The following is a 26,612-nucleotide window of genomic DNA, read 5'->3' as shown; positions in this document are numbered from 1 at the left end:
GTAGTATCAGACCACTTTAAACCATTATGTCTTCCCTCATTGAATTCTGGGAAGTGTCTTTTGTTAAGTGTGCTGAGAGTTGTTCAGAGACTCCCATTCCCCTCACAGAACTAGAGTTCCCTGGGAAGAGGGGTTGGCTGTTAAACTACTGTAAGTACTGTAGCTCTTTGAGAGGAATAGAGGTCTCCTGATATCTCTCAGCACCATACTAAATGTATGTGTGGGGAGCTCACCTTACAACGTATGTGCATAAATCACATGGAATGGTAACCTATTCCCAAGTACCCTGGTGCCATAATCTGCCTTAGAAGGGCGATTATATGTCTCTCAATTTGTGCAGGCAGATGCTCCTCAGGCTTTGTGAAGCAACCCAATAACTAGGAGGCTCCCCCCACACACTCTCTGAGCCTAAACTCCACAACCAGTGAAATCATCATGTCTTTTCTCCCACTCAGTTCAACCAAGAGGATGAGCTTCTCATCTAGAGGCTTATTTCCAATTATACATTGTTAGACCCCTTGGTGGGCAGACTTCAAACTTGCAGGATTTACTTTGCTTTTTATTGGACTGCTAAGATCCTCCTACTGAGGCCTGGTGCAAAAGAGTCCAGAAATAATAAATTGTAGTAGTAGTAGTAGTAGTAGTAGTACAACAGCTGAACCATATCCTCCAAGTGTTGCTATTTTCCAGGGACAGTCCTGGATTTACAGAAGCTGTCCCGGATTCTGATTTGATCCTGGAATGTCCCGCTTTTCCTTAGAACGCCACTATTTTCATTGGAGAAATGTTGGAGGGAATGGAATTATGTGACCCCTGAGCCAAGGAGATAAGTAACTATACAACCTTTAGAAGACATTTTAAGACAGCCCTGCATAGGGAAGTTTTTTTAATGTTTATTATGTTTTTATATATGTTGGAAGCCACCCAGAGTGGCTCGGACAACCCAGTCAGATGGGAGAGGTCTGAATGAATGAATGAATGAATGAATGAATGAATGAATGAATGATTAGGAAGTCCCTATTTTCACTGGAGAAATGTTGGAAGGTATCCTGAACTAAAGCAACAGTATTTATATATAAAAAACTCTAGTTACCCCGTTTTCCAGCTTTCATCACCCTAGCAGTGTGTGTGTGTGTGTGTGTAATGTCGTTGCACCCAGACCCACATAAATGATGAGACAGACATCTTGGTTTGGAATTTAAAATGGGTAACCATTTTTATTCAGTATAATTGAAGTTCTGCCGAGGGAAATGCTTAATTACTTATTGACGATCAGTGTGGGCTCTTATAAGTCTGAGAGCTGTAAAAACTAAACCAACTCTGCAGGTTTTGGAGTGAGCTACCTTTGCTTGAGACCCCACAGTAGTTATTTACCTATTCCTGGCCTTTCCTTGCTGGCAAACTACTTGTGCCTAGGGAATTCTGCCTAGCTCACTATCTGTTCCGGCCTTGAAGCATTGAATCTGTGAGCTGGGCAGTCCTCAAGGAGGGCCCTTGTCCCTACCATTTCTACTTGAGTCATTGATGGGTAAGTCTGAAGATGCTCCCCTCCCCCTTCAGCTTCTAGATGGTGCCTCAAGGTGCTCACTAGTTTCTAGTGTAACCCCTTTCCTACTAACCCTACAATGACTCTGTGAAAGCAACTGATAAACCTATTTAAAGAACCACCCTGACCCCAATTCAGTGTGATGCAGGCAAAACCAACCAACCACTCAGTGCTGTGTAAGGCTAAACAGGACACTGAAAGGTGGTGGACCCTATGGGGCACTATAAAAAAAGATGAGGCATTATAAAAAGGGGGGCAGGCACCATCATGACCTGACTGTGCAGTTGGCAGGGAGGAGCCAGAGACAGGTCAACAAGCTAACTATGTACACCTCCCCAGACAAACTATACATCTGCACTTAGCCCCATGGGACATGCCCCATTGGCAATTGGCCCACCCCATTCATTTCATTTTTCATTTCAGTTTCAATTTGTATACCACCTTTCTATACCACTATACTCAAGGCAGGTTATAGCAGCAAAATATGGTAACAAAGAACACACACCTTATAATAATCCGATCCAATTCAAAAAGCCATAATAAAACATAACTTTATAATATACAGTCGTACCTCGACTCCTGAATGCCTTGGGAGTCGAACATTCTGGCTCCCGAATGAATAAAAAACCAGAAGTGATTGTTTTCTGGTTTTTGAACGTTCTTTTGGAAGCCGAACGTCCGGCGGGCCTCCCGAGGCTCCCGATTGGTCCCAATTTGTTTCTGCAATAGAACTTCAGACTAGATGTAAGGGTACACACAGGTGAAAGCTCCCTACCCCCCCCCAAAAAAACCCTATAAAATGTAGGAATCAGGGTGAACTAGTTTTCCATCAGGAGTGCATTATTTTTAGATGGAGAACTATTCCATTAAGCAAACCTTCAGCAGTAGTCTGAAGTGGTATATTCCGTACATAGGCTTATCACTCAGTGAAGCCACTGTAAAATTTCTTTCTGGCTCTTTTCATGCACATAGAAAATAATCTCACTCTTAACGGCATTTGTAGGTTCTAATTAGTTGGTGTTCAAAATACTCAGCTGGTGAGTGAAGGATCAAAGTCAAAACCCCTGCCAGCCTACTGAGGATGTTTCGACACATCAGAAAGGGAACACTTTGACCACATGCCAGGAGAGTCGCTTTCATTATTCATTTCAACCTGCATTGATCTTAATAGAAAATTGTTGTTTACAAAACACATTTTTTTCCACTGCACAAAGGGCTATGACACAATCTGTCATACTTCCCATGTCCATCCTGTGTGGTAAAGTATTATATCACTTTCTTTTTCTGTTTAAGTTGCCGGCTGGATATATCATGGTTACAAGCCATAATTCATTCATATTTTTTTCCCAGAAACAGGGAACCGACATGGCTTCTTTATCTCAGAATCCTAGGCGTGCAGTCTGACACTTGTACCACCAGGCTGAGACTTATTCAGCCTGCAGTCTCCATCTTGGAATGGAATCTATAAGCTAACACAATGACTACAACATTCAGACTAAGTTTTGTACTTTGCTGTTTGTTTGTTTGTTTGTTTGTTTGCTTGCTTGTGTAATGCCTTGCCTGATTAAGGTTTTGGAGAACTTGGAAGCTTACCACTATTTTGTGATCTTTGGTCAAAATAAAAGCTTCACTCAACTGTGAATTTTGAAGGTTTTTATTTCCTTATACCCCAGACCAATACCAACTCTTCCTTTTTATATAATTAGCAAAAGAAGGCTTCCTGTCTTTCTAAAGGAACTCTGTTTTCAATGTTGTTGTTGTTGATGATGATGTTGATGATTAGCAAAATGACATTTAAGGCAAGGAGGGTTAATCTGGGTAAATGATTGCAGAAAGGTGAAAGTAAAGGACCCCTGGATGTTTAAATCTAGTCAAAGGTGACTATGGTGTTGCGGCGCTCATCTTTCAAGTCAAGGGAGCCAGTGTTTGTCCACAGACAGCTTTCTGGGTCATGTGGCCAGCATGACTAAGCCTCTACTGGTGCACAGAGGACCGTGATGCGTGCCAGAGAGCACAGAAACGCCATTTACTTTCCTGCCAAAGTGGTACCTATTTATCTACTCGGACTGGCATGCTTTTGAACCACTAGGTTGTCAGGAGCTGGGACAGAGCAACAGGAGCTCACCCTGTCATGGGGATTCAAACCGCTGACCTTCTGATCAGCAAGCCCCAGAGGCTCAGTAGTTTAGACCACAGCTCCACCTGTGTCCCTATCTTTTACCTTTTGAATGATTGCAGAAACTGCAGGGAGATGCATCTCTATTTTTGCAGACATAATACAATGCCACTGCAACCCCAAGCTCTTCTGTCACTGGTGCCTGAACCTCTGAATACCAGTTACTGGCAGTTGCAAGTGGGATGAATGGTGTTACGCTCATTTCCCTTTTTGTGGGCTTTCCACTAGCATTTGGTTAGCCAGGATGATTTACCCTTCTTCTTAGTTCTTAGGACACCTACAATGGAAGTTTCAGCAGGATAAATAGTCATGGACTCTGCTGCATATGTTCACCTGAGCAGAACATCTAAAGACACTGGAAGAGAACAATGATTTGTATCCATTTTCTACCAAGCCTATTGACCATTTATGTGTAAGCCTTTTGATGTCCTAGTTTTGGCCACGGTGAAGTAATGTTCTAGTTGATTCACCACATGCACAGATTCATATTTATGGAGATGCAACCCATTTAGGTGTACATGGGCTTGCTGGCAATCTGTCTCTGAGCCACAACACAGATGACAGCTTCGTTACATGTATGTAATCCTACACACATTTACATTGGAGTAAATCCCAGCGAATTCAGTGTGTACAGAATTGAAGCCAAGATGTTTATCAGCAGAAAAATAATAATCATTCTCTGGAGTACTTTATCTGTGGTTTTAGTCAAGTCCACAGGCACTCTTTGCAAACATTATTGTTGTTGTTTAGTCGTTTAGTCGTGTCCGACTCTTCGTGACCCCATGGACCAGAGCACGCCAGGCACTTCTGTCCTCCACTGCCTCCCGCAGTTTGATCAAACTCATGCTAGTGGCTTCAAGAACACCATCCAACCATCTCATTCTCTGTCGTCCCCTTCTCCTTGTGCCCTCCATCTTTCCCAACATCAGGGTCTTTTCCGGGGAGTCCTCTCTTCTCATGAGGTGGCCAAAGTATTGGAGCCTCAGCTTCACGATCTGTCCTTCCAGTGAGCACTCAGGGCTGATTTCCTTCAGAATGGAGAGGTTTGATCTTCTTGCAGTCCATGGGACTCTCAAGAGTCACCTCCAGCACCATAATTCAAAAGCATCAATTCTTCGGCGATCAGCCTTCTTTATGGTCCAGCTCTCACTTCCATACATCACTACTGGGAAAACCATGGCTTTTACTATACGGACCTTTGTTGGCAAGGTGATGTCTCTGCTTTTTAAGATGTTGTCTAGGCTTGCCATCGCCTTTCTCCCAAGGAGCAGGCGTCTTTTAATTTCGTGACTGCTGTCACCATCTGCACTGATCATGGAGCCCAAGAAAGTAAAATCTCTCACTGCCTCCATTTCTTCCCCATCTATTTGCCAGGAGGTGATGGGCCCAGTGGCCATGATCTTCGTTTTTTTGATGTTGAGCTTCAGACCATATTTTGCGCTCTCCTCTTTCACCCTCATTAAAAGGTTCTTTAATTCCTCTTCACTTTCTGCCATCAAGGTTGTGTCATCTGCATATCTGAGGTTGTTGATATTTCTTCCGGCAATCTTAATTCCGGCTTGGGATTCATCCAGCCCAGCCTTTCGCATGATGAATTCTGCATATAAGTTAAATAAGCAGGGAGACAATATACAGCCTTGCCGTACTCCTTTCCCAATTTGGAACCAATCAGTTATTAGCTTTCGCAAGTGTGAGGGGGTGGCATTGAAGAGACTGGCTTTCTCTCCCTGACTTACACAATTTCATTGTAAAGAAAGGAGGCTACTGCTGTGATGCTTCTTACATTCCTTGCACATGCTAATAATGTGAAAATGATGAGGGTCATTTTTTAATAGCTCTGTGAATAAGAGGTTTGTGTTGTGTGACTTCTATATATAAGTATCACTTTTCTAGAAATGAAAATTCCCCATGAGACACGACGTGTTTCTGATGTGCGATGTAGCTCTGTTTCAGACCCACAAAATAAATTATAAATGCTCTTATTTGTATTACAGTATAAAGCGCATGGTTCATTGTCTTGCTCTAAATTAATTATGCTGGCATACTTAGCTGTTTTCGCTTTAATCTTTGGTGCTATGAGACATCACATTCTTACTTATCTTGACACTTTGTTGTCTTCCAAAGTAAAAGAATTTCTGGGGGAGTCTTTTCAAAATCTATTTCTGATCTTCACTGATTCCTGTTTGTTTTTCTTGGATGTTTCCAGCATAACAAACAATTCATGCTAGTCAGCCCTAGGGCTGCATTCAGACATGAGGTTTATTGAATGTCCTACTAGTTATAATGATGGTGCTTCTGTTCTGATTTATAACATTTCTGTTACACTGCAGTACCTGTTGTGGCATCTACTCACCCACTTCTACCTTCTTCCTGAAAGACAATGCTATGGGATACAACTAGGTTAATCCATCCCAGTATAAATAGCTACTAGAGATTGATCGATCAACCTCGTTCTGTCCCCAAGGCATTTTCATGTATTCACAAAGCCTGTTCCATGTAATCTAATTTGTGTAAATATTTTGGGGGCATGGGAGGGGGGGTCCATTTTTTTTTTACCCAAAATACTTACTAAAAGGTCTGAGGTATGCCACTTCCTACCTACCTTAGTACCTACCTACATTTTACAGGTGCTTAAAGCTGCTAATCCTTTCAAAAATGCTTTTCAAATGCTCCCAGGAAGTGACTCTACATCAGGAGTCAGCAAGGTTTACCTCACCTGGGCTGATTTACTCCAGTGGTGATCCCTCCATAGGCCGGATTGCGCATGCGCTCATGTGCGAGTGCCCACGATTTCCGGTGTCTGCCTCTGCGCAGACACAATTTCTGGTGCTGCACAAGCGAGTCCCCATGAAGTGAGTGCAGCATGCGGGGACTCACTGAGCGTGTGGCTCGTGGGCCGGTTAAACAACCATTGTGGGCCGCTTGTAGCTCATAGGCCTTAGGTTGCCTACCCCTGCTCTACATTGTAATGTGCAGTGCCTTCCTGAGGAATTGTGCCAAGAAAACTTCTACTTTCCCTGGCATAACTAGAGGACCAGTCATCTTTCTGTCCTATCATTGACTTTCTAAGGCAACCAAGGGCATTGTATAGTGGGGTGGGGGGGGAGAGATGGAAACCCTCACAGTTACATGGGGGCAGCCATCTGCAATTCTCCAGGAATACATAGCACTTTTGATGTACAGTTGCTGGGGTGTTGTGAAAATATCACTTTTCAACCTTCAGAATGGGTACTTTTTCTGTTGTTCAGGAGAATCTAGAAACCCCCCTGGGAGACATGTCAGCAGGCAGTTGCAGCTAGATGATTTTAGTAAACATTTTTTAAAAAATCTCTTTAGAGAGGTCTGTAGTGATAATGAAATTACATGCTACAAGTAATTATTTGACCGGTCAACATTCATATTCTGCCCCTCTACCAAGAGTTTGAGAAGGACAGTGTGCATAGAATTCACTGAACCCTGTCAGGTAGGAGTATATTTTAATGCAAACCTTTTTGCTGATTTGACTATCGCAGCCTGATGGATGCTATTATTTTCATATTGTTAGCTGTTTGAGTACCAGTATCCAGTAAACAACCCTGGATAAATAAATAGCTAAGGGCGCATTCCAGCTAAAGCTGTGCTCCTTTAAATCAGATTGATTAAGACCCAATGATTTCTCTGGGAGAGCTAAACATGTGCTTAACTCTCTCCCACAGAAATCAGTAGGAGTTAAAAGTATTTAACTTTGGTTGGACTGAATCCTAAATAAATAACTCACCCAGAAAGTGAAATCTTCAAACTTCTTTGGATTATGTGGTGTCCTCCAGAAGTTGTTGGACTACAATCTCCATCATCTCTCACCATTTTGGCTGGGTCTGATGGGAATTGTAGTTCAGTACCATCTGGAAGACACAGTATTGAATAACCTTATTGTCTGTTTATGCAGGGGGGGTTCAGGAGGACTTTTGAGGTTTTCTGTGGCTGCCTGAATATCCACAGACCATACCAGGTAAACATGTGTGTCTGTATAGCTACCTATGCAATCTGTGGCTTTTTTGTCCAAGAGAAAGTGCATTAAATTTAGGCAATATCCAATGCACTTCTCTTAGCACAAAGATTTCTGTTTGTACAGTGGAACTCACCTGCCCTCTTGTCCCCATGTTCCAAAAGGTTGATAAAAACAGCATAAAGGTTTAGGGGGCACATGGAATACAAAAGGAGAGGAGGAGGAGGGGAAATTTCATTGCACTGACAGAATGAGTGCATTGAGTACAGCACTGAATGGTCTTTGATCCTCAGATGGCTTAATTTGCACTAGGGCTCATTAGGATTTAGTAGAAACTCCTATTCATTTTCAGAACTGAGTTATGTAAAAGAGAGAGTGTGCTAATTGAACTTTTGATTTGATTTACTTTGGTTTCTTGCATTTCCATGCTGCTTTTCATTCAAATGAACCCCAAAGAGGCTAACAAATGATAAAGAATAATAACATAATTGAACATCACAAATACAACATAAGGCATATGTAGAATAATCAACAAATAATCAATGAAACAATTACAATCTATAAAACAACTACTGAAGAATAAGCTAAACATCACAATTAAAGCAAATGTCATATTGTATGATTAACAAATCAATAAATCATTTATAATCCATAATACAATATTAACAGCATTAATAAAATAGAAACCAAAAAACTAAACTAAGCACTGTTAAGTTCATGCACACACTTTCCACAACCCCAGGGCTCATAAACTTCCAGTCTATTAAGCTCATTAAAATACACCTACACAGTGCTATTTTTCTAGAAAAAGAGGTGCTGGAAGTTCACCACAAATGCCTCCTTTGTTCTCTTAGAATGGCAATGGTGCCCACCTGAGACGTGCTTGAACTGAGCTCCATTGATTTCCAGCTGAAAAAAAGCCCTGCTTATACACATAATACCCATGGCAACAACTGCCTTCTGAAGGTTCATTGGGCTGGAGGTGGGGTGGTACAGGTGAAACCAACCAGCCCCTGATGGTAAACAGAGTCTCTCTCTCTCTGCTCACACCTTATGAAGGCTCCTGGAGCTGGAGGGTGGAACAAGGCATTACCTGCTGGCCAACAGTCTCTCACCCCTACCATAGCCATTAGAGGTAAGGCTACTAAGATAGAACAGCTCTTCTTTAAGTAATGAACTTCTTTACACTTCCATAATTATGTGTTCTGCTCCAAGTGCTTTGAACTCAAGCAGGGGTTCCAGCAGGAGTTACGATTCAGACTATGGTCGGGTATAGTCAGGACCCTGGACAGCTCCAAGTGGAGTTCAGGCTTCAGACTCCCACACAAGTAGTCTCACAGGTTTCTTCAACAGCAGCAATCTAGCAAGAGTGGAGAGCCTGTGCTACTGAACTACAAATCCCCTCAGGCCCAGCAAGCATAGCCTATGGCTAGAAATAATGGGAGTTACCCCCCCCCCAAAAAAAAGTATGGAGGCCCCACCCTTTCTTTAAAGTCTAGAGCAGTGTTTCCCAAACTTGGATCGCTAGCTGTTTTTGGACTACAACTCCCATCATCCCTAGTTAGCAGGACCAGTGGTCAGAGATGATGGGAATTGTAGTCCCAAAACAGCTGGAGACCCGAGTTTGGGAAAGACTGATCTAGAGCAGGCTTCCTCAACCTCAGAGATGTTTTGAGACTACAGTTCCCATCATCCCTGACCACTAGTCCTGCCAGCTAGGGATCATGGGAGTTGTAGGCCAAAAATATCTGGAGGGCTGAGGTTGAGGAAGCCTGGTCTAGAGGCTAAAATAAGGCTTTAGTTTCATCTGGGCAGCTAGTTCTGCTGCATCTAGAAGAAGCCCCTTGTAATTAAAGTGGCTTTGACCCTCTTGTGGTTTCCATGCTGGAGCCTTGTCCTCTCAAGATGTTGGTAGCATCAGGGGGAGAGTGATAGAATGAGCTCCATGTGTGCCAGGGCTTCTGAGAGGGTCATTCAGAGTTAGTACTGCAGGCAATTCCATTCCATCTCCTCCTTGTATTCTATGCAGAGGCAGAGCAAGGTGGGTGTGGTAGGCGTAGTCCACCCTGGATGTCATCCCTGGGGGGGGGTTACATTGCCCCCCCAGGGATGCTCACCATGGGTGGTGCACCCCCTGGGACACTCGCCATGGGCGGCACTCCACCACTGATTCTATGGCTTCTTCAAGTCAATACATTCTATTACTACACTGTGTGAGAATGACTAAATATAATGAAATTATGCAGGAAGCAGAGATATGCTTTAGGGGTATACTAGCCCCTCTGCAACTCCCCCCCCAAAAAAAAATTACTTTTGAAATTACTCAAATGTCTCATCTAAGCAGGAACCTACATATTTGCTTTGATGTTCAGCTTTGGGTGAAACCCTTGACCGTAGCTGTTATTCACCTAGATGGCACTGTTGAGATAATTCATTAAAACTGTTTTTATGATGAAGAGTTGTCTGTCATCCCTGCTTTGCTCAAGTGTGCATCTGCCTCTATTCTATTCAGTAGTATTTTGGTTCCATTGAATTTTATACTTTATATTAACAAAAGGGCCTGTAAGTGCTGTAACTTTCCCAAGGGCGTTTAAAGCAATTAAAAATACCTTCTAGATCTTTTATTTCCAGCAGCTAGAGAACTGTAAGGTTTTTGTGTGTGATCTCAATAGACTTTCCCCCTTTCTTCCGAGCCTAGAGCAAGCATTTTGCAGACTTGAAAATTTCCCCAGTGCTAATTTGTGGTTCTTTACATTTTGTTTTTGGCACATTTTAATGTCACACTCAATAACATTTTGAAGCAGAAATGGCAGCCTGAACGTCATTTTCGGCTGGAGGGCACGCAAGTAAGAACTGTGTGCTGATGCAAGTATATTTCTTAGGATCCAAATAGTAGGACAAGTGAGGAATTTTTATGATGAAGTTGCCTTTTGAGATGTCTTCGCTGACTCCCATATTCCTTGCAATTCTGTAGATAACTTTGTAAAATGAAATGCAATGGTCAAATCCCTCTAGATGTGTTTGGACTCTTGACTCCCATCATCCCTGATCTTTGGCTATGCTGGCTGAAGACGATGTGAAGGAATGGGTTTCCCAAACCCAAAACTGACTGTGCAGGCAGTTTGAAACAGGCACCAAAATCCCTATTTTCCCTTAGCTAAAATCCATTAACTTGAGCTCTGAGTCAATGTATAAACAAAAACCTGACTGTATAAACAAGTGCTCAGAGCCCTCTCCTTTATCAGTTCGTGACGGCAAAGATGGCCTTGACTGTACCAGTAGAACAGGGATGACACGTCTAGGTTTTATCTTATGTCCTGACCACACTCTGACGCACAGACCTAGTCTGGGAACAGCGCCAGAGTGTGTTCTTGGAGTTGGTGACCTCTTGCTCCAAGAGAAGAGTAGGAACAGGAATACCCTTTTATGGTCAGGAGTACAGGAAGGAAAACCCTTTTATGGTTAAGAGTGCCAGAGCAGGAACATCTGTGATGTCAACCTGCGTGTACAAGCTGACGTGATTGGATTCCTGGGGAAGGGGGAGAGGGTGCCTGGAGGATATGTATACTGCATGAAATTTCTCATTTCTTTGAACTTGCTGTGGACTGACCACGCAAGTGCCTTTCTGCTGCTCCGGAGAGCAGAAATAAAGAACTCTTTCTCTGAACCAACCCTCGGTGTCATTTGACTTCCTTCCTCCCATCCAGGAGCAACGCAGAGCCCACCAATCAGTAAAATCTAATAAGGATACAGATGGAATTTGGAGTAAAACAGCATCCAGATGACAGTAGGTTGTGCAAGACTCTTGTAGCCTTACAAAGTAATACCACAATGCAAAACTCAACTCAATATTTTTGTATCTTTCCCATCGATACTTATTTCATTTATATCCTGCCTTTTCTCCAAGGAGCTCAAGGAAGTACACACGGTTTGCTCTGTCTATTTTGTTCTCACAACAACCCGTGAAGTAAGTTAGACCCAATGAGTTTCATGGCTGAGTGCACACTAGCTTTCAAACAACTTGCCACTCTGCCCAAAGGCACACAACATTAAAATCAATAATAAAGCTCACTGAACAGTAAAATTAACCAAAATCCCATCAAACATACCTTCTCCTTCAAAAACAGTAACAGCACCAATGTCTCTTAAAAGTAATAAAATAATTGCTGAGAAATGAAAACAACAAAATATGGCAGAGTAAAACTAGTAGAAAAAACTATTGAGTAGTAGTAGTAGTAATACCCCACTCATCTGGCTGGGTTGCCCCAGCCACTCTGAGCAGCTTCCGACACGTATAAAAACAATAGCAATGAATCAATGTTGTTGTTGTTTAGTCATTTAGTCGTGCCCGACTCTTTGTGACCCCCTGGACCAGAGCACGCCAGGCACTTCGGTCTTCCACTGCCTCCTGCAGTTCGGTCAAATTCATGCTGGTAGCTTCGAGAACACTATCCAACCATCTCGTCCTCTGTCGTCCCTTTCTCCTTGTGCCCTCCATCTTTCCCAACATCAGGGTCTTTTCCAGGGAGTCTTCTCTTCTCATGAGGTGGCCAAAGTATTGGAGCCTCAGCTTCACAATCTCTCCTTCCAGTGAGCACTCAGGGCTGATTTCCTTAAGAATGGATAGGTTTGTTCTTCTTGCAGTCCATGGGACTCTCAAGAGTGAATCAATATTGAATGAATCAATAGTGGATAACAAACAATAAACAAAACAGACTATTCACATTATTGACCATAATGATGGCTGACAAAAACACATGGGGGGGGAGTCTTCACTTGCTCATGGGATGCTTTCAGAGGAGTGGCCAGGTGAGTTTTATTTGGTAATGAGTGCATTTCAACATATGTCAGAACACATGGTGGATTTTCCTAACAGCTGAATAATGCGAGACTCTTGAAAGCTTGATGAATCTCTGCAGTCTCTAACTGCAACTTTCATAACTCAATTCAGGGGAACATTCAGAGGTCTTAGCTGTGGGCTCAAAGGAATTTGAATGAAGACACACGATTGTAATTGGTTATATGAGCCACAACTTTATTACTTAACAAGATCTATTATGAACATTAATTCAACTTAACATGCCTAACACTGGTGGCGGCATCCTATAACTCAGGGAGACTGAGAAGAAAGCTGGAATCTAACTTAAGACTTTATGCATTCAATGTGGATGCTCTACCACTGAACTATGGGTCTTCCCTTGCTTGCAAACATGCTTCTTCATTTCCCAGGTCTTATTTCTGCAAACACCAATCTACACACAGCAAACTTACTTCCTACGTAACGTTAACTTCATACAGTTACTGTTCCTTTTGGTGGCATTCTTGGGTTCTTTACTGTGTGTGTTCTCTCTCTCTCTCTCTCTCTCTCTCTCACACACACACACACACACAGTGATTACTGATCAATTGATGGTTGGAAAGATGAATTGGTAAACTGACTCCATTTCAAGTGGAGACAACTGTGCTGGTCATCAGTTGATGTGTGATGTGACGTGGGCCTGTCTTTCTCTAGAATTAGAAACTTGGCTCTCTGAGAAATAAAGTTATTTATTAAATTTCTATACTGCCTGTTATCTGAAGATCACAGGGTGGTTCACAAAAAATAAAAAAAATAAAAAAGGAGAACAGAAGATACATATTAAAACAAAAACCAAACACAACCCAATAGCTCCCCTTCCACAAACACATTTAAAAGACCATAGAATGTTTAATCAGACAAAGATCTAGTTATAGAGAAAGGTCTAGTTAAAGAGATCCCTGGATCTTAGAGTTATTGTTACTTGAATGACAGAATCAAGTATGCTTTGCTCAAGGGTCTTCATAGGAGTGTGAAAACTCATTCATCTGTACCCTGATGTCTACTGCACTAATCTAAAGGTTGTGCAAATTGTAGCCATAAGGTCACACATTCAAATTAGAAACATCTCCGCAGTTTCCCAATGGAAACGTGGTGCTAAACATCTTCTATGACACCACTGAAAAACTTTTGCTACCACTACAGATTAATCAACCAGATAAACAATTCCCCCCACTCCCTCAATTGAGTGTGTCATCTTTAAAGTTTGCAATGTGTGCGGCAATAAAACTGTTAATGTTATTATCATCTAGCATATATGAATGTTGTTTCTTTTCTAAACTGTGTGCCTTGGGTTAATTGGTTTGCCTTTAATGTTGCTTAGACAGACAAAAGTTTGCAAGCTAGAGAGTCATGCTAATAACCTCCGCATTGTTCCCTCAAATTAATCCAGTGTTGCAAGTCAAGCTCTTTGTTTTGTTTTATTCAACAGTGATGGAGGCTTTCAATCTCAGTTTCAATTTTTTTATTTTTTAAATCAATTTTACTGTAGCACAGTATGTAAATTAGTTTTTCCCCCGATTATTAATTTAGGAACACAACTATACATTGCAATTTGCTTATAAAACTAAGGTGCATATTTTGATGAAGAAAATCGTTGAAGCAAGTGTGGCAATTAAATGCTCTGGTTAGCAGACAGCCATTGGTCCGGTAGATAGAAGATATTATAAAAGATAGCTTTCTATGCTCTCAGAGATTTCTGCATTGCTTCCACATCTGTATATACAGATGGGTTTGATCAGGCTAAAGAAGTGAGGAAATTCTTTGAATTCAGAATGCCCGAAATTAAGAGAGAGCATAGATCTACACAATCATAGGCTGGTTCACACATGAATTGTGAGTGGTTGTGCAGGAATGGAGTCTCTTCCAGGCTTGGCCCCAATGTTGTTCCGCTGGAACATGTGCTCAACATTCCAGAAATGGGAGTGGGCAAGACATTAGGAATGAAGAGCATGCTCAAACCCCATCAGCTGCTGCATAAATGACTCAGGAGAGACAGGTAAAAAGGTAAAAAGCAAAGGACCCCTGGACAGTTAAGTGCAGTTAAAGGCGACTATGGGGTCGTGATGCTCATCTCACTTTCAGGCTGAGGGAGCAAGCATTTGTCCACAGACAGTTTTCCGGGTCATGTGGTCAGCATGACTAAACTGCTACTGTCGCATGGAGAACAGTGACGAGTGCCAGAGCACACGGAAATGCCGTTTACCTTCCTACCTCACCGGTACCTATTTATCTACTTGCACTGGCATGCTTTCGAACTGCTAGGATGGCAGAAGCTGGGACAGAGCAATGGGAGCTCACCCCCTCATGGGGATTCAAACTGCCAACCTTCTGATCAGCAAGCCCAAGAGGTTCAGTGGTTTAGACCACAGCACTATGCATGTCCCTACTCAGGAGGGACATGAAGAGGATTAACAAAGACCATATTATTTTCTGGGGATGAGTGCAGAAGTCAGATTTATTGCACAGTGTGTGGGCATAAATCAGTGTTGACTTCTGTTATGAGTTAGTCCTCCCAAAGCCAGAGTCTAGACTCAGAGATATTAAGCTCTCTTGAGGCTTGACTGGATGCTAAACAGGTTCTGAATGGACTTATTTGAAAGAGAGGTTTTCAGATGCACGTTTATCAACTTATTTCAAATGGAGCTTTTTTCTATGTAGTCATTTCATAGAACCATATAATTGTCATGTTGGATGGAGACTAAGGCTATTGGTGGTTACTATTCACACACACACACACACACACACACACACACACACCTTTTTGTATATAGAACCTCCAGGGACTGCTTACCACTGAACTCTACTTTCTGTGAAACAGCAATGGGAGTGTCTTTTGGGCATCTGACTAACCAGTGTGGGAGACACAATTCTATACTAGATAGACCTTTGGTCTGATTAGGACAAGTCTTCTTATTTCCTTCTGACAAGACACAAATGTGGTATAATAACTGTGGTAACACAGACCCGTTCGACATAGTTCATGGCTCTGCATATACCTAAAACAAGCAGAATCCATAGAAAGAATGCATTTAAGGGCTGGAGCATCCAAATCTATTTAGGGTTCCCATCTGCAAAGAAATCACTTTTGCAAAAAATGTTCTTGAATTGTGAGTGTAATCTGAATACCCATTGGCAACCACTAGTTTAATGAAACATTTCTAATAAGAGAAGAAAGCAGAGAGGTCAAAGCATGTGAAGAAGAAGAAGAAGAAGAAGAAGAAGAAGAAGAAGAAGAAGAAGAAGAAGAAGATCATTGTGTCTTCTCAAGTGTTGCTAGGATGGGCTTACAGGATTTAGCATATTTACAAGTACTGATTCCCTAGTGCACACTATCTTAACAATTCCAAGATAACAGCAGTACTTTGGTTATAACTGGACTATGCTCTGGCACAGCTCCAGGAAGCTTGTAATCAAGGGAGGTAAGCTTTAAAAATAGATATAGCCATTCTGTGCAAAGATAGGGAGAATATAATGATGAACAGCAACAGATCAAACTGAATCGACAACCAAGTGAATATTTAACATATATCACCATTGTAAACAGACTGGGTACCTAATGTGAACTGATGTTCCTAGAGAATGAGTCCATAAGTAAAAGGATATACTTTGTTTTGCCACTTGATTTGTCTTCTACAGCAAATTGGAGACTGTCAAGCATTCCGTACTATAAACTCTCTGGGCAGTTGAGATCAGCCTCAATAAACACATGTGGCCCCTATGTAGACATGGGGTGAAATCAATACAAGAAATATGTTGGTACTCAACTTCATTATACATAAACCCTCCCATCAGGGTAACCAGAGTAAGCCTTGAGTGTCCAAGAGCAATAGATCAGAATCCAATGAGCCATTAAAGAAACCTGACACTAGGGTTGTCTACATTGTTTTTCCCAGGTAACAATTCATATAATTATCATTTTAGATGAAAAACATTTCATTTTAAATGAAAAGTTGAAAGAACAGGTGGTGGACAATATGCATATGTACTTCTTCTTTAGGATTATTTAGCTAGCACAAAACTAACTGCCTAAACATTGAATAAAACAGAAAGGGGAATAATTATGTACTATTTTTGTACTGTTTGAAGAGCCAGCGACTTGGAGGCCAATGCATGAGTAGCCTCAATCCTACCAAGCTCAGCTCTATCACAAAGCTTATTTAGCTGTGCCTTGTGCCATTAGTGCTAGATTGTATTGCCACTAGCTAACCCAGTAAACTCTAAAGTGTAGTCAATGTTAGTTCTACTCTGAGTAGAACCACCTATATTTTTGGACATTACTAACTTAGGTGCATCAATTTAAATAGGTCTACTGTAACTTATGGGGCGTGGGTGGTGCTGTGGTCTAAACCACAGAGCCTAGGGCTTGCCGATCAGAAGGTCGGCGGTTTGAATCCCTGCATTGGGGTGAGCTCCCGTTGGGAAGGTAAACGGCATTTTCATGCACTGCTCTGGTTCGCCAGAAGCGGCTTAGTCATGCTGGCCACATGACCTGGAAGCTGTCTGCAGACAAACGCCAGCTCCCTCGGCCTATAGAGCGAGATGAGCGCACAACCCCAGAATCGTCCACAACTGGACCTAATGGTCAGGGGTACCTTTACCTTTTACTGTAACTTAGCTGGATACTTTTATTATATATTCTCTCTCTCTTAAATAAAAAATAATTCAATTCACTTTATATGCCATTTTGGGGTTCTTTGGGACTGAACAAAGGGGATATAAGTTCCAAATAATATAAATAAGCAAACACAGAAGCTGGCTTTAACTATAAATTTAACTAGCTGTGAAACCTTCTGGTGGCTTGAGAAGCAAAACTGAGTGTTAAAAGATTATTACGGCAGCACCACACCTTGTTAGAAATTCTTACAGCAAAAATGCAGCGTTGCCAATTCTAAGGCCAAACAGGTTTTCTTGAATGCAAAGGCTGAGATGTGGAGAGTGGTCTCCCTGTGGGAAATCATCTAGCCCCCCAGCCACAATGTTATTACTTCCAAGGTCTTGCCACATGACATGGTGTCATCTTTATATTGTCAGCGAGTGTAATTTCGCCATCCCTCCCTCAAGTACCAATATTTCTAGGCTTCACAGAAAGTGTTAACAAGGGTCTAGGTCTTATTTTGACATGTTACAAGTATTCCAGGAAGCCTGTATCCCATCTGTTTCACGTGAGGGAGTTCAGGTAACAAAGAGGAGTGGCGCCAGAAGTATTCTCCACCAGGACTTACGGTATTCTGAGGTAAGTGTGCATAGGATTGCAGACTCAAAACCTATCCATTCATTCCCATTTGTTAAGCCTTTTCTAGGAAGCATCTAAAAGCAGTTTAAAAATGAAAGCATCAATAATAATAATAATAATAATAATAATAATAATAATAATAATAAACAACTAGCGTGGGGGGGAAGCTTTATACAGTGGATGCTCGGGTTGTGAACGTGATCCATGCGGGATGCACGTTCTCAACCCACAGCGGTACGATCCGGCGCTTCTGTGCATGCACAAAGCGCGATTTAGCGCTTTTGCGCATGCGCAACCGCCGAGACCTGGAAGTAACCCGTTCTGGTACTTCTGGGTTTCGGCGGTCCGCAACCCGAAAAAATGCAACCTGAAGTGTCTGTAACCCGAGGTATGACTGTATCTAAAATCAAGTTTAAATCGAATATAGATACAAGGTGGGATAAAATATCTCTGGTATGGTGTGTTCATTTAAAAACAGCAACAAGATGTTGGTTTGCACCTATGTGCACATGTATAGCTTCCAAAATGACACTCAGGTGGGTACTGCCTTTATAAAGGCAAATATGAATGCAAGATTTAGCTAAAAATGGCAAAGAAATCAAGCTCTCTCTCCTTTAACATGAAATTGTGTGTGCGTGTTTTAAAAAACATTATTTTAATTGGCCAAAAAACCCCAAAAAACTTTGTTTGGTATGTAGCCTTGCTGTAGGCAAGGGTTTGATTAAGTTTGAACAGGCATCAAGCCATCCAACCAGATGTGATGAATGTGAAGTGTAAACAGCCCTTAGCCCCTGATTGTACAGTAATGAAAGATGTTTGCAAAGGGCAAGATTTTAACTCGGAAATGACCATATGCATACACATTCCATGGTATTTGACAAAGAGACCTGTCATTTCTCATCTAGTTCTGAAATTCAGAATTCATTTCCAAGGAAGAATAAATGCAAGCTTGGCAAGCTAAGACAATGCTAATTTGCATAACCTTTCTTCCTGTTTCCAGTGTTAAGGCTGTGAGTGATGTTGCTTATGCGGCCAAAATGACAGCTTCCCCACACAAGAGGGAGGCAGCCCCATGCTTTGGGGGTGAGGCCGGGAGACCACTTTTGCAGACACTCACGGTAAGCACCGCTGATGTAGTGAACCATTTTATTGCAGAAGAAATTGCTGTACCTGCAACAGCAACGTTTATTTATTTAACACAACTTGTATTGCTAGAACGTCTAAGCAGTGCGAAAGGAATACATTTTAGACATTAAAATTGCCAATAGAAAATCAGCATTAAAAAACACATTTATAAAAAATGCAAAGTAAATTAAATCAATTAGAACTATACATTATAAGCTGCAATTAAAAATATTGATAGCCTTGACTAAACAGAAATATTTTTAGCCAGCGCTGAAAAGAATATAGCTAAGGCACCTGCCTAATGTCAGTGGGAACAGAGTACACACAGAGACACACAGATTTATTTATTTTTATTCTTCCCTAGCAGCAATAACAAAAATGAATATTGATTTTCAACAACAGTTCAAAATTGGAAGAACACAAAGAGATAATGACAAGTCCATTTTGAGTGAAGATAACCCCCCCACACACACACATATCTTTCAAACTTTATTTCGTACCCATTTTCAAATTCATCCCATTTTTTTTTATTTGTAGCACTTCCTCTCTTTTATTTAATAGATATAGATGAGCATTGTGGGAAGGCCTCTCCTCCTTCCAGAGGGGAGGGGTTGTGAGCGGGAGCCGATTCCCACGTCACGCATCCTGCCCCCTGCCCTGTCACCATCGCTGGTGCACAACGCCACCCAACTGGACACCCAATCGGGTACCACCGCGGGGGCGTGGTTTAGCCGCTCAAATGCGGCCACAGCAGTTCTCCCCGCCATTGCGCTTCAGATTTTTCCACGAGTCACCCACCCACCACTCCCTTTAGGGTGTAGCTTCTTGCTTGACCTTGCTATGGACCCATGGTTGGTCGCCCTGGTTGCCCAGGGAGCCTGGTAGGAGTTTTTTTTTCCCAATTGGCAAATTGGCACCGGTCTCTTGGTTTTTTCCGCCTACCTCGTAGCAATCGTCACAACTTTCTTGGTATTTGGCGGTTAGGCATTGGAATGTGTTGTTGGTGTAGGGAAGGGCAAGGTGTGGCCATCGCCTACCCCTTCACTTATGGGTATTCCGTTAAAGGAACCCAGCGGTTGTGAATCCTGTCCGATGCCTTGTGTGGCAGGGGACCCTCGGTGACATCAGGGGAGAGCTTATAGTTGTATTTGCATCAACAGGCTCCACCCACTGGTGGTTAACCCCTCAGCAGACTCACCTCTCTCCGAGTGGGTGGAGTCAAATTTTCTGTGGTCCAATGCCTAAGCCAATACCTTCTCACATGCTGTAATCAATAAAGTTGTGGCCTTTTTCTTTCCCATTAACCCAATATACGATGTCCACGTGTCTTTATTCTCAAGCGGGGGTCGGGTCCTCGAATCACAAAAGGATGCTGGACTAGATAGACCTTTGGTCTGATCCAGGAGGACTGTTCTTAAAATGTAGTTTGCAATGTGTATGATACAACATTTGCGCATGATTTCCCACTTTACATGTCAAGTATTCATCTTTTGGGGCTTCATCTATTGTCTAGCACCCCCTATACACACACCATTAATGTAAACACACATTTGTGAACATAAGTATCAGCCTATGTATCCATTATAATACTGCTACTATCACAATAGCATGATGCTTGGGTGTTCTTCAAGCTGTGCAGCAGCTCACATGAAATATTGTGCGTGTTCTGTTAAGAGACATTATAAACACAGCTGTGAGACTTCTGACCGTGGCTGCTTTTTTTACCTCAAGATATGTTCTAATTGAAATGTTCAGCTTATACACGGAGTGATAAACACATTTTTCATTGCACCACAAATTTCTTAAAACAGTTTCATCTCAGCTAGGTTGCTAAGTAATTAAGACGAAATGCTTTGATGATTTCATCCTTGTTAGGGGAAAATATTTTTAAGTAATTTGGCTCATCAGTGATTTGGCACCCTAACAAATATGATATTATTTGGGAGTTCTCTTGCCAAATGGATTTTTCACATAAATATTTTGAATATGTTTGTTAGAAGTGGCTGTAAGATAGTGATGAAAGCAACACACTTTGATATCTTCACTGAGATTCTAAATAGATAATCAATTAGGTTTGTGTTTTGTATATTATGGGGATTCGAAAATAATGGGCTTTAAAACATGAATTTCCCAGCTCTCAATTTTATTGCTAGATGAATTCCCTTGCTCTGAAATCTGTACTCCAGTTGTAATTAAAATCAAATACATTATGAGTACATGTGCCAATTTTGTGCTTGTGTGGTTGGTATTCATCAGAGTAGGCACCCAAAAGTGACAGACACTGTTAGGACACGCTAAGTTGCTGATTAATTTTACCCTTGTTCTCCAACAAAATTTCTGTTGACTGCAGTTTAAAGAATAAAAGAACCCATGTAAGAGAATGAACTTGAACAGGAAGTAAAAGGCATTCAGAGCACAAGTCCAAAATGAATTAAATTCACATCAGTTTATCCAGCAATTATGGGAACTACTTTCAGTTCAGAGATTGCTCAGTTAATTTAGTGAATTTCATTAAACAAAATTAATTCATTCCAAAAGTTGAAAGATGGACACATGTCTGGGTTTATTCCATTATTGTTGTTGTTGTTGTTATGCTATTTGGTATAGGAAAGCTTCACTGCAATATTATACAGTCATTTCATGACATTTACCTTTGAATCTCAAATAAAAACCTTATGTGTAGAGGAGTATAGAGTAGATACGTAGTCCTAGGCCCACATGAAAATTCTGTTGAGCAAACAGGCAGTGAGCACAGCTATCTCATTCACCAGTTTTCCCAACCCAAGGAACTACCAGATTGAATGACTTTCACCAACAAAAGGATGAGAGAGCTGGTAGGCTGGGCTTTGTAGATGCCTGTTGAGCCCTCGCCATCATAACAAAGAAAATCGTTGTGGTGACGCACCCATTTTTCATTTGTCCACCTTATTTATGGCAAAATAATATCTCTGTTGTATTAACAGCCATGGCAGGATAAAATACCGCAAGGACAAGAGGAAAATGATATAAAAAGCAGTGGCAAGATGGGATTAATGCAAGAGCTGCAACAGCCATAGATTATGACAATCTAGTTGGACCCAGGGGACGAGAATCTTCTGAACGCTGTCTGATTCATTTTCAAGGGCCGTACAAAAAGCCCTCTATTTAGCGAGCTATCAGTGGAGAGCTTTCCTCAGCCACATTCATTTTTTAAAGCACTCTTTACATTTTCAACCATCAACATTTGGAAGAGAGGGGAATAAAGAACCTTGCTTTCCAAAAGCTTAAAGTGGCCTTAGGGAACGTCTGAAAGAGGGAGCAGCTGAAGCAAAGGAACAAGGTCAAGTAGGCCAAGGGAACAGAAATCTCTCTTTCTTAAACAATACTCTAGTTTCACAACTCTCTCCAGCAGATAAGGATGAGATGTAGACCCACTGGTATAGTATCTGTGAACTAAAAAGGATTAAATCCATGTAGGTAGCCTTGCTCGGACTACTTATTCAAAGGCATCTGCAGAGCACTCGTTTCCGTTGCATGCACAAAGGTTGAGCAGAACCCACAGAACTACCAAACCTACTCACTTACTCACATTTGAAGTCAGGAATGGTACAGTATAATTAAAAGTCATCAACATTTAACTATCTGCAAATGACTTAAACAAGTTGGATCCTCCTACCCAAGGGTCCATGTTGCGCGCAGCCTAGGGACTCCCCCCAACCGGCCTGGAGGCAGGGCTTTGGCCCCGCAACTGGTCGCTAATGCTGTGATCACACCAGGGGCCTTCGGCCAGTCAGTGATGCTGGCGTGATCACGAGGTAAGTATATATACGGCAGCGTGACATGTGTGTCTCTCTTGCTTTGCCCTGCCGAACACCCGCCCACCCACCCATTGTTAGATCAGTGTCTGGCCTTGCTTTGGACTTCGGTTGGTCACCTGTTTTGGAACGGGGGCCGGACAGGGATTTTTTCCAATGTGGCAGATTGGCAGTGGCCCCTTAGTTTTTGCCTACCTCTTAGCAATCGTCACAACTTTGTAAGGTTTGACGGTTAGGCATTAATTTAGAGGACTGTGGGGAGGGGAGGTGCGGCCATCATCTGCCCCTTCATTTGATAGGGTGTTCCGTTAAAGGAATCCAGGGGTCTGGATCTTGTCTGAAGCCCGGGGAGGGGCTAGGGCCATGCCAGGACCTTCGGGAACCCCAGAGGTGAGACCAGTCAATAGCGATTGTTGGAGCTCCTTCTGCTGGTAGTTTACCCTTTGCAGGCTCCCTGCAGGGTGGGCAGGAGCCAGTTATAGTCATTAGATACCAATACCTAAGCCAATACCAGTCACACTTGTGTATTCAATAAAGTTGTGGCCTAAATTTGCCCATTAACCTTTAAACTAAATTCTGTGCCCATCGTGTCTTTATTCCATCAGGGCGGGTTTCGCGGTATTACACGCAAGTCTAATTTTGGTTCTGGCTAGTATTTCTGAGACTTCAGGACAGCTTTGCAAGAAGTAAACTCTCCAGATTGAGGACACTATATGAAGAGAAGAAACGTGTACTAGTCTGATGATGATAATGATTTTATTTTTGCCCTTAAGCACAATCTATTTATTTTTATTTGTTTATGTATTTTTCAGTTACAGTCAGTTACATTTATTTCCATTACACACATCTTCTCCTATCCCGTCTGGAAATTTTGATTGAACTAGGATTTCTGTATTTCATTTATGCTCAGCCCAGCTGGGTTTGTTGAAACTAGCTAGCTAGCTAACTAGATATACAGATAGATGGCTGTGCTTTCCAAACTTGGGTCTCCAGCTGTTTTTGGACTACAACTCTGATCATCCCTGACCACTGGTCCTGCTAGCTAGGGATGATGGGAGTTGTAGTCCAAAAACAGCTATAGCCCCAAGTTTGGAAAGCACTGATGGATTAAGATAGGCAGACATAATAAGCAAAATTTAATATTTTGTGGCTTCCTTATACAGTGGTACCTCAGTAGTAGATAGGTAGCCGTGTTGGTCTGCCATAGTCAAAATAAAAAAATTCTTTCCAGTAGCACCTTAAAGACCAACTAAGTTAGTTCTTGGTATGAGCTTTCGAGTGCATGCACACTTCTTCAGATACTTCTTCAGAGTGGTACCTCAGGTTACATACGCTTCAGGTTACAGACGCTTCAGGTTACAGACTCCGCTAACCCAGAAATAATGCTTCAGGTTAAGAACCTTGCTTCAGGATGAGAACAGAAATCGTGCTCCGGCGGCACAGCAGTAGCAGAAGGCCCCATTAGCTAAAGTGGTGCTTCAGGTTAAGAACAGTTTCAGGTTAAGAATGGACCTCCAGAATGAATTAAGTACTTAACCCAAGGTACCACTGTACCAGCAATGTGCTGCAGAAAAATTACTGTATGCTTCTTTGAGTTGCTGTGGCATAAAGGCAACAAATAAATTTAAATAATAATGAAAATAACAATAACCATAGTAACCTCATATTTCAGAGAGCAGACTGTCCACACAACTCACCCTTGCTGTGACTGTTTTTAGGAGGGTGTTGATTCATACACAGTCAAGATCTGGTTCTTAGGACTGACACTCCTGGTTTTCATCTGCCCTGACAAAAATTTGTGATGGTACAAAACATTGGTTGATAATAACACAGATTGCATTTTTGCATATAATCCAGATAGTAGATTTCATAAAGATTGATTGGTGATGGCAAGACTGAAGCCACAGTCAGACAGTATATTCATGCAACTTGGCTGAAAGGGCACAGACATTGGCATGAGGGAAGAACATGAGGGTTAGAATACATGCGTCTATACCTCAGAGATTTGGAAACTGTGGCCCTCCAGTTGCTATTGGAATTCAACTTGTATCAGCCCTGACTATTGGCCATGTTTGAATCCAATAACACCTGAAGAGTCACAGGTTCCCCATTTCTGCCTTACTTGTATTATTTAACTGAAATGATTAGCTTGTTCATTAACTGAGAGAGCATCAAATGGCCGTCAATGAAATAAACACAGCAAATTGTGGTTTTCAGTAATGTGATATAATAGGTGAGTACACAATGCATTTTAGGTGGTTGAAGAGGATCTCAAGCAAAACACGATATTTTAAGTCAGAAATCAAAGTTTCTCTCTGTCATCCTGGAAGAAGATGTGGTATGTAATCCATGGGCAATAGATTCTGCCTACTCCAACCTGAAGACACTTAACAAAGGACTAGGTTAAAATCAATTCAATGGCATAACAGTCTTTAGCAATGACTCTCTGATTTAGGATATAGACAGGAGAAGTCTGGACTTATCTTCATTTTGTTTTCAAGGTCTATGTGAAGCAAAGATCAGCCAGTGGAAGCAGTTGAAATTAAGGTGGCTTGGTCCATGCAGATACAGACAAATAGGATGTTACATTCAATTTATTAAGCTACATTCTTAACTCTCTGTGACAGGCTGCCAATCCTATTTTAACATCTGATAGGATTACAAAGTTACAAAAGTTTGGTGTTGCCTTGATTAAAGGACCTAAGCTGATTAAATGAATTAAATGAATACTTATCAAAACTGTAACTGGGACATACAGTTGGCTGCAATAGTGAATGACCAGCTACAGCTGTCTGTATACATTAGATTATGAGCAATTTTATATGACATTTAAAATGCTGAGTTAATCACTTTCCCTACAGTCTAGGAGTTAAGACTTCATCACCACCATTCAATTTCTCTGTTCCTATTTAAAACTTTCGCAGCTGGGTGTTCATTGATTTGTCAAGTGTATTTGACCTTAGTGGGAACAGATCACTTGGGCCCTGCATTAAGTATTTCAGATGCCTAACAAAATCTTGTTTTATGCATCCAGGAACAAGTACCTGTTAAGTACTGTAAAGTAAAGGTTTGGTTTGCCACCAGCTGTGACTGACTGGATTTGTAACCTACCCAATTCGCATTCCGCAAATCAACATGAGAATATAAAGGCAGCCATTTTTGAAATTTGCACATCTCTGAATTTTGCAATGCAGTTCTTCAAACAAACAAGAAGTACAAAAAAGAGCACATACAGTACTAGGGGAAAGTATGGAGAAAAAATGTTCATGTTGTATTAGCAAAAATAATGTAGAAAAGTTCATTACGTTGCGCAAAATCTTTGCTCTCCCAAGCACTGACCACATTGGCTGCTTAAGGCAAATGCAGCTCTGCCCCCTGAAAACAGGCAGATATAGGTAAAGGTAAAAGGTAAAGGACCCCTAGACAGTTAAATCCAGTCAAAGACAACTATAGGGTTGAGGCGCTCATCTAGCTTTCAGGCCAAGAAAGCCGGTGTTTGCCCACAGATAGCTTTCCGGGTCATGTGGCCAGCAGGACTAAACTGCTTCTGGTGCAACGAAACACTGTGACGTGTGCCAGAGCGCACGGAAATGCTGTTTACTTTCCCGTCGCAATGGTACCTATTTATCTACTTGCACTGGCGTGCTTTCAAACTGATAGATTGGCAGAAGCTGGGACAGAGCAACGGGAGCTCACCCCATCGTGGGGATTTGAACCCCCGGCCTTCCGATCGGTAAGCCCAAGAAGCACAGTGATTTAGGCCACAGGCAGATATATTTAGCTGCAACCAACTTTCAAGAGTTCCCTCCAAAGAGATGGGGAGAGGATTACTTCACAGCCAATCAGAGTGGAAGGGAAGGATCCCCACAGCCTTTTGGAACTGCCCTGCAGAGAA

This window comes from Podarcis vaucheri (assembly GCF_965113315.1).
Source record: "Podarcis vaucheri genome assembly, chromosome: 4".
In the NCBI taxonomy this organism is placed as follows: Eukaryota; Metazoa; Chordata; class Lepidosauria; order Squamata; family Lacertidae; genus Podarcis; species Podarcis vaucheri.
This window is presented reverse-complemented; position numbering follows the sequence as displayed.